The following is a 16588-nucleotide window of genomic DNA, read 5'->3' as shown; positions in this document are numbered from 1 at the left end:
TGCATTACCACCAGCTGCCCAGTACACTGGGTCACTTTATACAGCAGTAAGCGCAGCAATCCATGCCACAAAATCTTCACAAAACAAGAAGAAAAAGTACACAAAGAATTATATTAAAACAGTAACATACATTTGTGTGTATGAGGAAGAAATATTTAAAATTAAAATATTATATAATCACAAGAAAGTCCAGATATTCCTTGCTCTGCCCTTGGGCAACCAAGAAAATTAAAACCTGTTTTATATCCCAATATAGAAGAGAGACTTTACATAAGTAAGTGCTCAGTGCTTGCAACCCAAGTCAATTTGTACTCGTGTTAGATAAGTTTAAATTCTAAAGGCTACAACAATCCAGTTAAATCAAGGGGAAAATTCATTTTAAAACAAAGTTATTCAAGATGAAAGAATAGCATGTCTTCAGTTAGAGAACTGCCTGCTATTGGATGATTTCTTGCTAATGTGTTTAGAGATTTTGTACTTCTCAACTTTGGTAGCCAAATCCACCACCACCTCCATGCTTTTTCTGCTTGCCTTCATTGCTCTTGATTTTCAGATCAACAAGGGAGCACCTTGAAACCAAATGACAGAGCAACTTGAGAATAATTTAAGTTATCAACATTAAAGATCTGTTTCAGAGAATGGGAATCATAGGCTTGTGTGTATGACTTGTATGTTTCCTGGGCTGACTTATGAAAAAAGTAATACTTTTTAATCAGTTTCTCAAGTTGAGACTGAATGTCAGAAATTTTAGACCAGGAAAAGTCAAATTCACTTAGTGGAACCTTGGATTGTTTCAAGTAGCAAAGAAAACCCAATTTTTCTGGTCGCAAAATGAGTAAGGCATGCCCTCTCCCATTTAGGCCTCTGGTTGTTCTACCCACACAATGAATATATTCCTTAGGGTCATCCGGAGGATCATACTGAACAATCCAGTTCATGTCAGTAATGTCCAGTCCTCTTGCTGCCACATCTATGCACAATAGTGTTCCCAAATCTGCACTGGAGAACTGGAAGAATGTGGTCATACGCTTGTTTTGCTTTTGCTTTCCACGAATGGCCAAGACGAGCAAATCAATGTAATTCAGCAACTCATAAAGGTATTTCATGGACATACAAGATGAAAAGAAGACCATAAGCTTCTTCTTTCAGTTCTTAAGGAATGTAAAGAGCAGAAGGAATCTCTTTTCATAAGGACAAACAACATATCCATGCTCAAGACCATACACTGTTGCATTAGTATTATCATCATCAACACCAACATATAATGGCTCCTTTTTCAGAGAAATCCTTGCCAGGTCTTCAACTTTTCAAGTTTGGGTGGCAGAAAAGAGCATAGTCTGTCTATGTGTTGGGAAAAGTTTAATAACTTGCTTTAATTCCTCTTCAAACCCAATATCCAAGATACGATCAGCTTCATCAAGAACTAGGCACTGCAGGTTTTTATACATAAACCCTGGAGTATTCTGCATATGGTCCAGCAGACAGCCTGGTGTGCCCACAATGATGTTGATCCCATTAGTAAGTTTCTGTGCTTCAGCAGATCTGTTACTGCCACCCATTATCAACCCACAGGTATGCACGCGGTGAGTCATTAGCTCCTTGAGAACCAGCAAGAGTTTGTATGACTAGTTCTCCCATAGGGAGAGAATAAGGACTCCGGTTCCATTCCTGGGCATGAACTTTAACTTAACCATGAATTCAACTGCAGGGATGAGAAAAGCCAGGGTTTTATCACTGCCTGTTTTTGCAGCTGCTAGACGATCCCTGCTTTCCAGAAGTGGTCTGATACTTTTATGCTGAATTTCAGTCATATTTGTAAAGCCCTTTTCTTTTATTGCCTTCACAGTGTTTTCATTGACAAGATTATATAAAGAAGCAACTGAAGTATATTCAAAAAGCTCCTGTCAGTCTCAGGGGTAGGCTGGGCACCTCACTGTAATCTTCATCATTATCTGTTTTCTCCACATTATTTTCTGTTTCTTTAGGAGTCTCAGCACTTTCTTCTTGAGATTCACCTTTGTTTTCAGTTTTTGCTTTTCTTTTTTTGTATCAGGCCCAACATCATTCATCATTTTTCTTTTTTTCTTCTTTTTCTTTTTTGATTCTGAATTGGGAGACCGCATTGCTGCTTCTCCGTTGGTTAACACAGTGAATTTCTGGGGAGATTTTTAAACTTACGTATTTTCCACTGCTTCTTGAGACACATCTCCGCTTTGAGTTTCTGATAAGCCCACATTCAGGGAATGTTTAGATTTTTTAACCTTTCCATCTCCCATTGTTTCTTCAGACACATCTCCATTTTGAGTTTCTGATAGGGTCAGATTTGAGGCCTCCTGCAACTTTAGGTTCCACTCCTGCAATTTGAGGTTCTGCTTCTACATCATCTTGCACAGGAGTTTCATCAGCAGGTGTCCAAGAAGTGCCTAGACCACTGCGCCACACAGTACAGCTACTGAATTCTTGTGGCTGATGTTACTTCCGGCCGCACATGCGCCGCTCAGTCAACCGGAAATGCCTGTATAGATCTTTCTTTCTTACTATGTGGATTCAAACATGTCATGAGCCCATAGTTTTTTAAACACAACTTATAATCAATGTCTGTCATCACATTTTTAACTTATTCTAGGCATGTTAAATTCTATTTATCCCCATATAATTTTATCATTGATAAAATAACTGATTTCAGAACAAAATCTAAATCGTTAAATAAAATAGATATTAGGTAAAATACAGGCTCTAGTCTAGTCTCTAGTATATTTTACATATATTATCAAAATTTAAATAAAAACTTGAGTTTGATAAATGATATTATCCTCACAGGGGAAGATAAAATATTTTCCTTCCCTCATTGCTAGGTTCATTGTGGTAGTCCTGATAACAAATGACAGATTAATAAGCGAAAAGTATACACGTTTATTTCATAAGCTTTACATGACATAGGAGGCTTCATAAGGAAATGAAGACTCAAAGAAATGGATAAACAGTGTATTTTTAAAGCCAATGTATTGTTTTATGGTAGGTGTCATGAAGAAAGACAATTGTGGAGCAGTATAATTGGGTAAAAAAGTATGATTAAAATGGCAGTAAACTGGGGGGAACTTAGCAAGACTTGTTTCTTCAGATTTGTCTCTGACTCTGTCTTCAGAGGTAAGAAGAATATTTCTGTCCTCCAGGTATAGGGAGGATATCTCTTCAATAAGTGTCTTGTGACCTGCTTCTGGAGAAATTCAGAAAATCCTTTTTAGGGTTTATCACTTGCTTCAGGAAAGAATGGCTTGGGGAAGGTAAAAATGACTTTTTGGCTTCTGATGTTTTTTCAAATGCCAAGGTGCCATATTTTGGGGTAGGCTCTCCTGAACCCCATCATCTTTAAGAGGCAGCACTATCTCTGTTGATTTTTCTCTATGGAAAGTATTAGGAACCCCACTGTTTTATCTCCTTCATTAATTCATTCAATTCTAATTGGAGATCTACATCATACAAGGTACTATGCCAAGGGCTTAAAAAAAAAAAGTGCCAGGAGGAACTCCAAATGTTTTGGTGAACCCATGCTGAATCATACTCTGACACATAGTAGGTATTCAATAAATATTAGTGAAATAAGTATAATTTCAAGATTTTCTCTATCTAATCTTACTTTTTACAGATCAATTTAACCTTCCCCTGTATTTGCCTTCCCAGATAGCCCAGGAAATATAAAAGGAAAGCAGATGTGCTGTCATACAGTGTATAGCTTACCTATATTGACCCATGCACAAGAAGAAACACAAAACATATTGATATTTCTAAATGCAGAAGAATTTTGTATTCTTTCAATATAAGTTTTGGTTTAAAATTAATCAGACACACCAATTAACAGGGCTAAATCTACCTATAGAATATTTTCTGTTGATCTAGTGGCTATGATATTCAGTATTCTTTTTTATTCCTCTCAAATTTGTTCACATTTAAAAAAATTAATGTTTACTTTTTGTGGGTACTTGATAGTATATATTTATATGGGACGCGAGATGTTTTGATATAGGTGTTCAATGTGTGATAATCACATCATGGAAAATATTCATCCCCTCAAGCATTTATCCTTTTCGTTATAAACAATCAAATTATACTCTTTTAGTTATTTTAAAATGTCTAATTAAATTATTATTGACTATAATCACTCTGTTGTGCTATGAAATAATGGGTCTTATTCATCTTTCTAACTTTTTTGTATGCTTTTAGTTATTTTAAAATGCACAATTGAATTATTATTCACTATAGTCACTCTGTTGTGCTGTGAAATAATAGGTCATATTCATTCTAACTAATTTTTGGTATCAGTTATACTCTTTTAGTTATTTAAAACTGTGCAATTAAATTATTATTGACTGTAGTCAATCTGTTGTGCTATGAAATACTAGCTCTTATTTATTCTATTTTTTTTGTACCCACTAACCATTTCCACTTCTCCCCAACTTTTTCCCACTACCCCTCCCAGCCTTTGTAACCATTCTTCTACTCTCTAGCTCCATAAGTTTAATTGTTCTGATTTTTAGTTTCCACAAATAAGTGAGAAGATGCAAAGTTTGTCTTTCTGTTCTTGACTTATTTTACTTAACATAATGACCTCTAGTTCCATTCATGTTGTTGCATATGACAGGATCTCATTCTTTTGTATGACTGCATAGTACTCGATTGTGTATATGTCCCACATTTTCTTTATCCATTCATTGGTTGATGAACAGTTTTGTTGTTTCCAAATCCTGGCAATTTTGAACAATGCTGCAGCAAACATGGGAGTGCAAATATCTCTTAGATATACTGATTTTCTTTCTTTTGGGTGTATACTTAGCAGTGGCATTCCTAGATTGGATGGTATGTCTATTTTTGTCTTTTTTGAGGAATCTCCAAACTCCCCTCCATATTGGTTTTACTCATTTATATTCTCAGCAACAGTGTACAAGGTTTCCCTTTTCTCTACACTGTCTCCAGTATTAGTTATTGCCCATGTTTGGATAAAAGGCATTTTAACTGGGGTGAGAAGATAGCTCATTGCAGTTTTGATTTGCATTTATCTGATAATGATGTTGAGCATCTTTTCATATGCTCATTTTCCATTTGTATGTCTTCTTTTGAGAAATATCTATTCAAATCTTTTGCCCATTTAAAAATTAGATTATTAGATATTTTTCCTATAAACTCATTTGGGTTTCTTATATATTCTGATTATTATTCTCTTGCAGATAAATAGTTTGCAAATATTTTATCCTATTCTGTGGGTTATCACTTCACTTAGTTGATTGTATCCTTTGCTGTGCAGAAGTATTTTAACTTAATATGATCTCATTTGTTTATTTTTGCTTTGGTTGCCTGTGGTTTGTGGGGTGTTACTCAAGAAATTTTTGACAAATATCTTGCAGAGTTTTTCCAATGTTTTCTTGTAGTAGTTTCATAGTTTAGTAAGGTCTTAGATTTAAGTCTTTAGATTAATGTCTTCAACTTAAGTCTTTAATCCATTTTGATTTGATTTTTGTATGTGACAAGAGATAGAGGTCCAATTTCATTCTTCTGCATATGGATATTAAGTTTTCCTAGCACCATTTATTGAAGAGAATGTTGTTTCCCCAATGTATGTTCTTGACACCTTTATAAAAAATGAGTTCAGTGAAAGTGTTTGGACTTGTTTGTGGGTTCTCTATTCCATTCCATTAGTCTATGTGTCTGTTTTTAAGCAATTTCCATGCTGTTTTAATTACTATAGCTATATAGTATTATTTGAAGTCAAGTAAAGTGATTTCTTCAGTTTTGTTCTTTCTGCTCAAGATAGCTTTGGCTTAGGGATATGGATGCAGCTGGAAACCATCATTCTCAGCAAACTGTCACAAGAACAGAAAACCAAATACCGCATGTTCTCACTCATAGGTGAGAACTGAACAATGTGATCACTTGGACACAGGAAGGGGAACATCACACACCAGGGCCTATTGTGGGGAGGGGTAGGGGGTAGGGATAACATTAGGAGATATACCTAATGTAAATGATGAGTTAATGGGTGCAGTACATCAACATGGCACATGTATACATATGTAACAAATCTGCACGTTTTGCACATGTACCCTAGAACTTAAAGTATAATAATAATAAATAAATAAATAAATAAATAAATAAAGAGATAGCTTTGGCTATGCTAGGACTTTTGTGGTTCCGTTTAAGCTTTAGGATAGTTTTTCTATTTCTATGAATAATGTCATTGGTATTTTCACAGGGATTGCATTGAATCTGTAGATTGCTTTGGGCAGTATGGAAATTTTAATAGTATTGATTCTTTCAATCCATGAACATGAAATATCTTTCTGTTTTGTATGTGTATGTGTGTTCTTCAATATCTTTTTTTTCAATTTTTTTAGTTTTTTTTTTATTTTTGAGATGGAGTCTCACTCCGTCACCCCGGCTGGAGTGCAGTAGCGCTATCTCGGCTCACTGCAAGCTCTGCCTCCCGGGTTCATGCCATTCTCCTGCCTCAGTCTCCCGAGTAGCTAGGACTACAGGCGCCCACCACCATGCCCAGCTAGTTTTTTGTATTTTTAGTAGAGATAGGGTTTCACCATGTTAGCCAGGATAGTCTCTGTCTCCTGACCTAGTGATCCGCCCACCTCGACCTCCCAAAGTGCTGGGATTACAGGCGTGAGCCACTGTGCCCCTTCAATTTCTTTCATCAGTGTTTTACAGCTTTCATTGAAGAATTCTTTTATTTTGTTAAGTCCTAGACATTTTATTTCATTTATGGATATTGTAAGTGGGATTCCTCTTTTGATTTCTTTTTCAGATTATCCAGTGTTGGCATATAGAGATGCTACTAATTTTTGTATGTTGATTTTGTATTCTGCCACCTTATTGAAATTATTTATCAGTTCTAATAGTTTTTGTGTGTGTAGAGTCTTTTGATTTTTCCAAATGAAAGATCCTGTATTCTGCAAAGAAGGATAATTTGTTTTCTTTCTAATTTGGGTGCTCTTTATTTCTTTCTATTGTCTGCTTGCTCAACCTAGGACTTCTAGTGCTATATTGAATAACAGTGGTGAAAGTTAGTATACTTATTCTGTTCCACATCTTAGAGGAAGGGCTTTCAGTTTTCTTTTATTCAGTATGATACTAGCTGTATGTTTTTCATATCTGAGTTTTTATTATGTTGAGGCATGTTCCTTCTACATGCAGTTTTTTGAGAGTTTTTGTCATGAAAGGATGTTAAATTTTGTCAAATGTTTTTTAGCATCAATTATATGATCATATGGTTTTTGTCCTTCATTCTGTTGATATGATGTACCACATTTATTGATTCATGTAAATTGAACCAACCTTGCATTTCTGGGCTAAGTCCCCTTGGTCACCATAAATTATCTTTTTAATGAATTGTTTAATTCATGTTGCCAGTGTTTTGCTGAGAGTTTTTGCATCAATATTCATGAGAGATATTGGCCTGTAGTTTTATTTTCTTTATATGGTCTGGTTTTGGTATCAGGGTAATATTGGGCTTGTAGAATGCATTTGGAAGTATTCCCTCCTTCTATATTATTTGGAAAAGTTTGAGTAGAATTGACATTATTTCTTCTGTAAATGTTTGGTGGAATTCAGCATTGAAGCCATTGAGACCTGGGCTTTTCTTAGCTAGGAGACCTTTTGTTTTTTTTTCTTTATTTCTTTTAAAAAACCAAAAAACAAAAAATGAAATACATGTGCAGAACCTGCAGGTTTGATACATAGGTATATGTGTGCCAGAGTGGTTTGCTGTACCTATTGACCCATCCTCTAAATTCCCTTCCTTCACCCCCAACATCCCAACAGGCCCCGGTGTGTGCTGCTTCCCTCTCTGTGTCCATGTGTTCTCAATGTTCAACTCCTACTTATGAGTGAGAACAGGTGGTGTTTGGTTTTTTGTTCTTGTGTTAGTTTAATCAGGATGATAGCTTCCATCTTCACCCATGTCCCTGCAAAGAATGTGATCTCATTCTTTTTTATGGCTGCATAGTATTCCATGGTGTGTATGTACCACATTTTCTTTATCCATTCTATCACTGATGGACATTTGGGTTAGTTCCATGTCTTTGCTATTGTAAATAGTGTTGAATATACATACCTGTGCATGTGTCTTTATAGTAGAATGATTTATATTCCTTCTACTACATAAATCATTCCTGTAGTAGAATGATTTATATGATAGAATGATTTATAATGCCAGAAATGGGATTGCTGGATCCAGTGATATTTCTGGTTCTACATCCTTGAGGAATTGCCATACTGTTTTTCACAATGTTGAACTCACACTCCCACCAACAGTATAAAAGCATTCCTGTTTCTCCACAGCCTCGCCAACATCTATTGTTTCCTCTTCTGAATTTTTAATGATCGCCATTCTAACTGGTGTATCTTATTGTGGTTTTGATTTGCATTTCTCTGGTGATCAGTGATATTGAGCTTTTTTTTTTTTTTAATGTTTGTTGGTCATGTAAATGTCTTCTTTTGAGATGTGTCTGTTCTATCATTTGCCCAATTTTTGATGGGGTTGTTTGTTTTTTCTTGTAAATATGTTTAAGTTCCTTGTAAAGTCTGGATATTAGGCCTTTGCAGATGGGTAGATTGCAAAATTTTTCTCCCATTCTGTAGTTTGCCTGTTCATTCTGAGGATAGTTTCTTTTGCTGTGTAGAAGCTCTTTAGTTTAATTAGATCCCATTTGTCAATTTTGGCTTTTGTTGCAATTGCTTTTGGTGTTTTTGTCATGAAGTCTTTGCCCATGCCTATATCCTGAAAAATATTGCCTAGGTTTTCTTCTAGAGTTTATATGGTTTTGAGTATTACATTTAAGTCTTTAATCCCTCATGAGTTAATTTTTGTATAAGGTGTAAGGAAGTGGTCCAATTTCATTTTTCTGCCTATGGCTAGCCAGTTTTCCCAGCATCATTTACTGAATAGGCAATCCTTCCCCTATTGCTTGTTTCTGTCAGTTTCATTGAAGATCAGATGGTTATAGATATGTGGTGTTAATTCTGAGCTCTCTGTTCTGTTCTGTTGGTCTGTATGTCTGCTTTGTACCAGTACCATGCTGTTTTGGTTGCTGTAACCCTGTAGTATAGTTTGATGTCAGGTAGTGTGATGCCTCCAGCTTTGATTGTTCGGGATTGTTCTAGCTATATGGGGTCTTTGATTTCATATGAAATTTAAACTAGTTTTTTTCTAATTCAGTGAAGACTGTCAATGGTAGTTTGATGGGAATAGCATTGAATGTATAAATTACTTTGGGCACTATGGCCATTTTCATGATATTGATTCTTCCTATCCATGAGGATGGAATGTTTTTCCATTTGTTTGTGTCCTCTCTTGTTTCCTTGAGCAGTGGTTTGTAGTTCTTGAAGAGGTCTTTCACATCACTTGTTAGCTTTATTCCTAGGTATTTTGTTTTCTTTGTAGCTATTGTGAATGGGCGTACACTCATGATTTGGCTCTCTGTTTGTCTATTATTGGTGGATAAGAATGATTGTGATTTTTGCACATTGATTTTTGTATCCTGAGACTTTGCTGAAGTTTCTTATCAGCTTAAGTAGATTTTGGACTGAGATGATGGGGCTTTCTAAATACACAATTATGTCATCTGCAAGCAGAGACAACATGACTTTCTCTCTTCCTATCTGAATATCCTTTATTTCTTTCTCTCACCTGATTTCCCTGGCCAGAACTTCCAATGTTATGTTGAGTAGTAATGGGGAGAGAGGGCATCCTTGTATTGTACCCATTTTCAAAGGGTATGCTTCTAGCTTTTGCCCATTCAATATGATATTGGCTGTGGGTTTGTCATAAATAGCTCTTATTATCTTGAGATATGTTCAATCAATACCTAATTTATTGAGAGTTTTTAACATGAAAGGATGTTGAATTCTATCAAAAACCTTTTCTGCATCTATTGAGATAATCATGTGGTTTTTGTCATTGGTTCTGTTTATGTGATGGGTTATAGCTACTGATTTGTGGATGTTGAACCAGTCTTACATCCCAGGGATGAAGCCCACTTGATCATGGTGGATGTTTTTTGATATGCTGCTGGATGTGGTTTGGCAGTATTTTATTGAGGATTTTTGCATCAATGTTCATCAGGGATTTTGGCCTGAAATTTTCTTTTTTTGTTGTGTCTCTTCCTGGTGTTGGTATCAGGATGATGCTGGCTTCATAAAATGAGTTAGGGAGGAGTCTCCCCTTTTCTATTGTTTGGAATAGTTTCAGAAGGAATGTTACCAGGTCCTCTTTCTATTTCTGGTAGAATTCAGCTGTGAATCCATCTGGTCCTGGGCTTTTTTTGTTTGATAGGCTATTAATTACTGCCTCAATTTCAGAACTTGTTAGTGGTCTATTGAGGGATCCACCTTTTCCTGGTTTAGTCTTGGTAGGGTTTATGCATCCAGGAATTTATCCATTTCTTCTGGATTTTCTAGTTGATTTGCGTAGAGGTGTTTATAGTATTTTCTGATGGTAGTTTGTATTTCTTTGGGGTCAGTGGTGATATCCCCTTTATCATTTTTTATTGTGTTTATTTGATTATTCTCTCTCTTCTTTTTTATTAGTGTAGCTAGCAGTCTATCTGTTTTATTAACTTTTTTTAAAAAACAGCTCCTGGATTCATTAATTTTTTGGAGGGTTTTTCATGTCACTATCTCCTTCAGTTCTTTTCTAGTCTTATTAATTGTCTTCTGCTAGCTTTTGGATTAGTTTGTTCTTGTCTCTCTAGATCTTTTAATTGTGATATTCAGGTGTTGATTTGAGAACTTTCTAGCTTTCTGATATGGCATTTAGTGCTATAAATTTCCCTCTTGACACTGCTTTAGCTGTGTCCCAGAGATTGTGGTATGTTGTTTCTGTGTTCTCACTGGTTTCAAAAAATTTCTTGATTTCTGCCTTAATTTCGTTATTTTCCCCAGAGTCATTCAGGAGTAGGTTGTTAAATTTCCATGAAATTGTGTGGTTTTGATTGAGTGTCTTGATCCTGAGTCCTAATTTGCTTGCTCTGTGTTCTGAGAAGCTGTTTGTTATGATTTCCATTCTTTTGCAATTGCTGAGCAGTTTTTTACTTCCAATGATGTGGTTATTTTAGAATAAGTGCCATATAGCACTGAGAAGAATGGTATATTCTGTTGATTTAGGGTAGAGAGTTCTGTAGATGTCTAATGGGTCCACTTGATCCAGAGCTGAGTTCAAGTCCTGAATATCCTTGTTAATTTTCTGTCTCATTGATCTGTCTAATACTAACAATGGAGTGTTAAAATCTCCCACTATTATTGTGTGGGAGTCTTAAGTTTCTTTGTAGGTCTCTAAGAACTTGTTTTATGAATCTGGGTGCTCCTGCATTGGGTGAATATATATTCAGAACAGTTATCTCTTCTTGTTGAATTAATCCGATTACCATTGTGTAGTGCCCTTTTTTTGTCTTTTTTGATCTTTGTTGGTTTAAAGTCCGTTTTGTCAGAGACTATGATTGCAACCCCTGCCTTTTTTTGCTTTCCATTTGCTTGGTAAATTTTTCTCCATACCTTTATTTTGAGCCTGTGTGTGTCTTTGCACATAAATTGGGTTTCCTGAATACAGCCCACCAATGGGTCTTGACTCTTTATCCAATTTACCGGTCTATCTTTTAATTGGAGCATTCAGCCCATTTACATTTAAGGTTAATATTGTTATGTCTGAGTTTGATCTGGTCATCGTGATACTATTTGGTTATTTTGCACACTAGTTGGTGCAGTTTCTTTGTAGTGTCATTGGTCTTTATATTTTGGTGTGTTTTTGCAGTGGCTGGTACTGGTTTTTCCTTTCCACACTTAGTGCTTCTTTCATGAGCTCTTGAAGGGTAGGTGGCAAGGAAATCCCTCAGGATTTGCTTGTCTTGAAAGGATTTTATTTCTCCTTCACTTATGAAACTTAGTTCAGCTGGATATTTGGCTGGAAATTCTGGGTTGAAAATTCTTTTCTTTAAGAATGTTGAATATTGGCCCTTAATCTTTTCCGCCTTGTAGAGTTTCTGCTGAGAGGTCCACTGTTAGTCTGATGGGCTTCCCTTTGTGTGTGACCTAGCCTTTCTCTCTGGCTGCCCTTAACAGTTTTTCCTTCATTTTGACCTTGGAAAATCTAATGATTATGTGTTTTGGGGTTGATCTTCTCATGGAGTATCTTAATAGTGTTTTCTGTATTTTCTGAGTTTGCATGTTGGCCTGTCTTACTAGGTTGGGGAAGTTCTCCTGGATAATATCCTGAAATGTGTTTTCCAGCTTATTTCTATTCTCTCTGTCTCCTTCAGGTACTCCAATCAATCATAGGTTTGGTCTTTTTATGAAGTCTTATATTTCTTGGAGGCTTTGTTTATTCCTTTTCATTCCTTTTTCTCTATTCTTGTCTTCATGTCTTATTTCAGTAAGATGGTCTTCAAACTCTGATATCCTTTCTTCCACTTGGTCAGATTGGGTTTTGATACTTTTTTATGCTTCATGAAGTTCTCATGCTGTGTATTTTAGCTCCATCAGGTCATTTATCTTCCTCTCTAAACTGGTTATCCTATTTAGCAATTCCTGTAACCTTTTATCAAGGTTCTTAACTTCTTTGCATTGGGTTAGAACATGCTCCATCAGCTCATCATAGTTTTTTTTATTATCCATCTTCTGAAGACTACCTCTGTGAATTCGTCCATCTGATCCTCTGCCCTGTTCTGTGTACTTGATGGAGAGACATTGTGATCATTTGGAGGAGAAGAGGTACTCTGGCCTTTTGGGTTTTCAGCATTTTTTCATTGATTCTTTCTCATCTTCGTGCGTTTGTCTAGTTTCGGTCTTTGAGGTTGCTGACCCCTGGATAGGATTTTTGTGGGGGCCGTTTTTGTTGCTGTTGATGCTGTTGTTGTTGCTTTTTGTTTGTTTTTCTTTCAACAGTCAGGTCCCTCTTCTGTAGGGCTGCTGCAGTTTGCTGAGGGTTCACTTCAAACCCTATTCATCTGATTTGCTCCTGTACCTAGAGATGTCACTCAAGGTGGTTGGAGAGCAGCAAAGATGGGTGCTTGCTCCTTCTTCTGGGACTTCTGACCTTTAGGACAACCAACCTGATGCCAGTAGGATTGCTTCTGTATAGGGTGTCTGGCAACACCTGTTGGAGGTTCTTACCCATTTGGGTGGCATGGGGAGCAGGACCCATCTAATGAAGCACTTTGTCCCTTGGTGGAGAGGGTGTGTTTTGCTGGGGGAAATCCCACTCATCTGGGCTGTCTGGATTCCTCAGAACTACCAGGAGGAAAGGCTAAGTCTGCTGGTCCACAGAGACTGCAACCACCACCCCTCCCTCTAGGGGCTCAAGCCAAGGGAGATTTAAATTCTGTCCTTGAGCCTCTGGCTGGAGTTACTGGAGATCCTACAGGGAATCTCTGTCCGCTGAGGAAGGATGGGTCAGAATTATACCTGAAGAGACACTCTGGTCACAGACTGCCACAGCTGGTGTGTTGGCTGTGGGGACAAGTCTTGGAACCAAGTTGTTCAGCCTCCCTGACTCCAGCAGGGGAAAAATGCAGCCTGGAGCTATAGATATGGGTGCCACCCTTCCCTGGCTCAAGGAGCTTAGCGTATTAGGCAGTAACATGTTAGTGTGTTACTCCCAGTGCTAACTGCTGCCCCTCCCCCAGGGAGCACAAATGGCTTAGATAGCAGGCAGCCACAGCCAGTGGCTTGGTTGTGGTCATCCCTCCCCCTAGGAGTTCGGTAGGCTTAAGCAGATTTCAGCCGACAGGCTATAAGAATCTGCGTGTTCCAGGGTTGGGATGCTAGGTCCTGGTGACGTGGTTATGTGAGTGGGACATTCCAATCCCTGGGTTGCACAGTTCTGTGGAAAAAGCAGTTTCCCCAGCTAGGTAGTGTGCTCACTCACCACCTCCCTTGGCTGGGGGTGGGGGGTCATCTTCCCCATGTGGTTCTCAAGTGGGCTGCTACACCACACTGCTCTTCCTTCTCTCCATGGGTCATGCCAGCCTTCTATTCAATTTTGATGAGAAAACCTGGATACCTTTGTTGCAAGTGAAGGAGTCACATACTTATTATGGTTTTTTTCAAGGAGAGCCTCCAAACGGGACTACTTTTTGTTGGCCACCTTGGCCCTACCCCAGGGAGACATTTTATTACAGTGTTGATCTTGTTACTTGTTATTGGTCTTGAGTTACTTTTTGCGTAAGGTGTAAGAAAAGGGTCCAGTTTCAATTTTATGCATATGGCCATTCTCCCAGCTTCATTGGTTAAATATGGAATCTTTTCCCCATTGCTGTTTCTGTCAGGTTTGTTGAAGGTCAGATGGTTGTAGATGGGGGGTCTGATTTCTAAGTTCTCTACTCTTTTCCATTGGTCTATGTGTCTGTTTTTGTACCAGTATCATGCTGTTTTAGTTACCATAGTCTTGCAGTATAGTTTGAAGTTAGATAGCGTGATGTCTCCAGCTTTGTCCCTTTTCCTTAGGATTATCTTGGCTATATGGGCTCTCTTTTGGTTCCATATGAACTTAAAAGCAGCTTTTTCTAATTTTGTGAAGAATGTCAATGGTATTTAATGAGAATAGCATTGAATCTATAAATCACTCTGGGCAGTATGGCCATTTTCATGATATTGATTCTTTTTATTCATGAGCATGGAATTTTTTAAATTTGTTTTTTGTCCTCTCTGATTTCCTTGAGCAGTGGTTTCATCCCAGAGGGCACTGACCTGATACCAGCAGGAACAGTACTGTATAATGTTTTTGGTGACCCCTGTTGGGGAGTCTCACCCAGCCAGGAGGCACAGGATCAGGGACCTGCTTAACAAAGCACTCTGGCTGCCTCTTTGTGGAAAGGGTGTGCTGCGCTGGGGGGAATCCCATTCATGTGGACTGCCCAGATTCCTCAGAGTCAGCAAGGGAAAAGATCAAGTTCGCTGATCCATGGAGACTGTGGCCACCCTTACCCCCAGGGGCTCCATCCCAGGGACATCAGCATTCTCTTTGTAAACCCCTGGCTGGGGTTGCTGAAATTTCCACAGGGAGTCTCTACCTGGTGAGGAGCAATGAGTATGGGTCTGGCCTAAGGAGACAGTCTCTCCACAATCTACCACAGCTGCTGTGCTGCATTGTGGGGATTCTTCCTTGGTCCAAACCACCTAGTCTCCCCAGTACCAGCAGGTGAGAATGGCAGACTGGAGCTCCAGTAATGGTAGCCACCCCTCCTTCTGGGAGCTCAGTCCTCTTAGGCAGCAGGCAGCAGCAGTGATGGTGGCTGCCCTTCCCTCCAGGAACTCAGTAGTCTTAGGCAGTTTCCAGCTAAGCAGCCACTGAGAATCTTCATAACTCTGTGGGCTTACGAGGGGATCTCCTGATTTGTGGGTTGCATGGATCCATGGAAAAAGTGTGGTTTCCCAGGTGGGGTAGCACAATCACTCACTACCTCCCTTGGCTGGGAGTGGGAGCTCTCCTTGCACTGTGCAGCTCCTGGGTATGCTGTTGCTCCACCCTGATTTCCTCACTCTCCATGGGTCATGCCAACTGCATAGTCAGTCCCAGTGAGAGAGCCTGGATACCTTAGTTGCTGTAGGATTCATTCACTGTTTTCATTCTTCTTGGTAGGCACCTCTGACTATAGCTGTTTCTAGTCAGCCATCTTGGCCCCTCCTTTTCCTGGATGGTTTTGATGCTTGTAGATGTTCATCAGTGTTGGGGCATCATTAAAGAGAGGCATTTATTGTAGTTGTGCAGTCTGAGCTTGCATTTTTAGGAAGGCTTTCCAGGTATTTGAAGGAACTTAGGCTATCTAATAATGCTGTGGTTCTTATAGACTTGTAGAAATACTGCCTTAGTCTTGAATAAGATCTGGATGAGTTCTCTGGATTACCAGGTATATATGCTTGTTCTTTTCCTTTACTTTTTCCCCCCAAAACAGAATCTCTCTCTCCTCTTTCTCTCTCTCTCTCTCTGTTCTGAGCTGCCTGGAACTAGGTGTGGATGGACTCAAGCATTCCTGTGGCTACAACCACCAGGACTGTGCTGATTTAGACCTGAAGCCAGTACAGAACTGGATGTCATCCATGACCTGCTATAACCAATACATGGCTACCACCTATGTTCACTCAAGGCCCTAGGGCTCTATGACCAGCATGTGGTGAAACCAGCCAGATATTAATCCCTTCCTTTAGAGTGGCAAGTTCCCCCATGGCCCCTGTGGGTCCAGAGATGCTATCTGTGAGCCAGGGATTGGAATAAACAATGTTAGCAATTTACCTGATGTTCTATTCTACTGTGGCTAAGCTGGCATTCAAACTACAAGACAAATTCCTTCTTGCTCTTCCCTCTGCTCACTGGCAGAGAAAGCTCTCTCTGCGTCCACCATCTCTACCAGCTCACACAGGGCTTCTGCCTGGCCATCACTGATGTTCACTTAAAGCCCAAGGGCTCTTCCGTCAGCTTGTGGTGAACACTGCAAGGCCCAGGTCTCACTCTTTAGGGCAGTTGCCCCTACCTTTGGTCCAGCGCAGGTCCAAAATTGATTTCCAAGTGCCTCGGCTTGGACTTGGGGACGTCAAGTGT

General features: G+C 38.7%; 1 pseudogene; it reads right to left on the bottom strand.

Annotated features, from left to right (window-relative positions):
- Positions 1-417: 417 nt before the first annotated feature.
- Positions 418-16588, bottom strand: part of LOC104663141 — a 106082-nt pseudogene continuing 89911 nt past the window's right edge.

This window comes from Rhinopithecus roxellana, chromosome 3 (genome assembly GCF_007565055.1).
Source record: "Rhinopithecus roxellana isolate Shanxi Qingling chromosome 3, ASM756505v1, whole genome shotgun sequence".
Classification (NCBI taxonomy): Eukaryota; Metazoa; Chordata; class Mammalia; order Primates; family Cercopithecidae; genus Rhinopithecus; species Rhinopithecus roxellana.
This window is presented reverse-complemented; position numbering and strand designations above follow the sequence as displayed.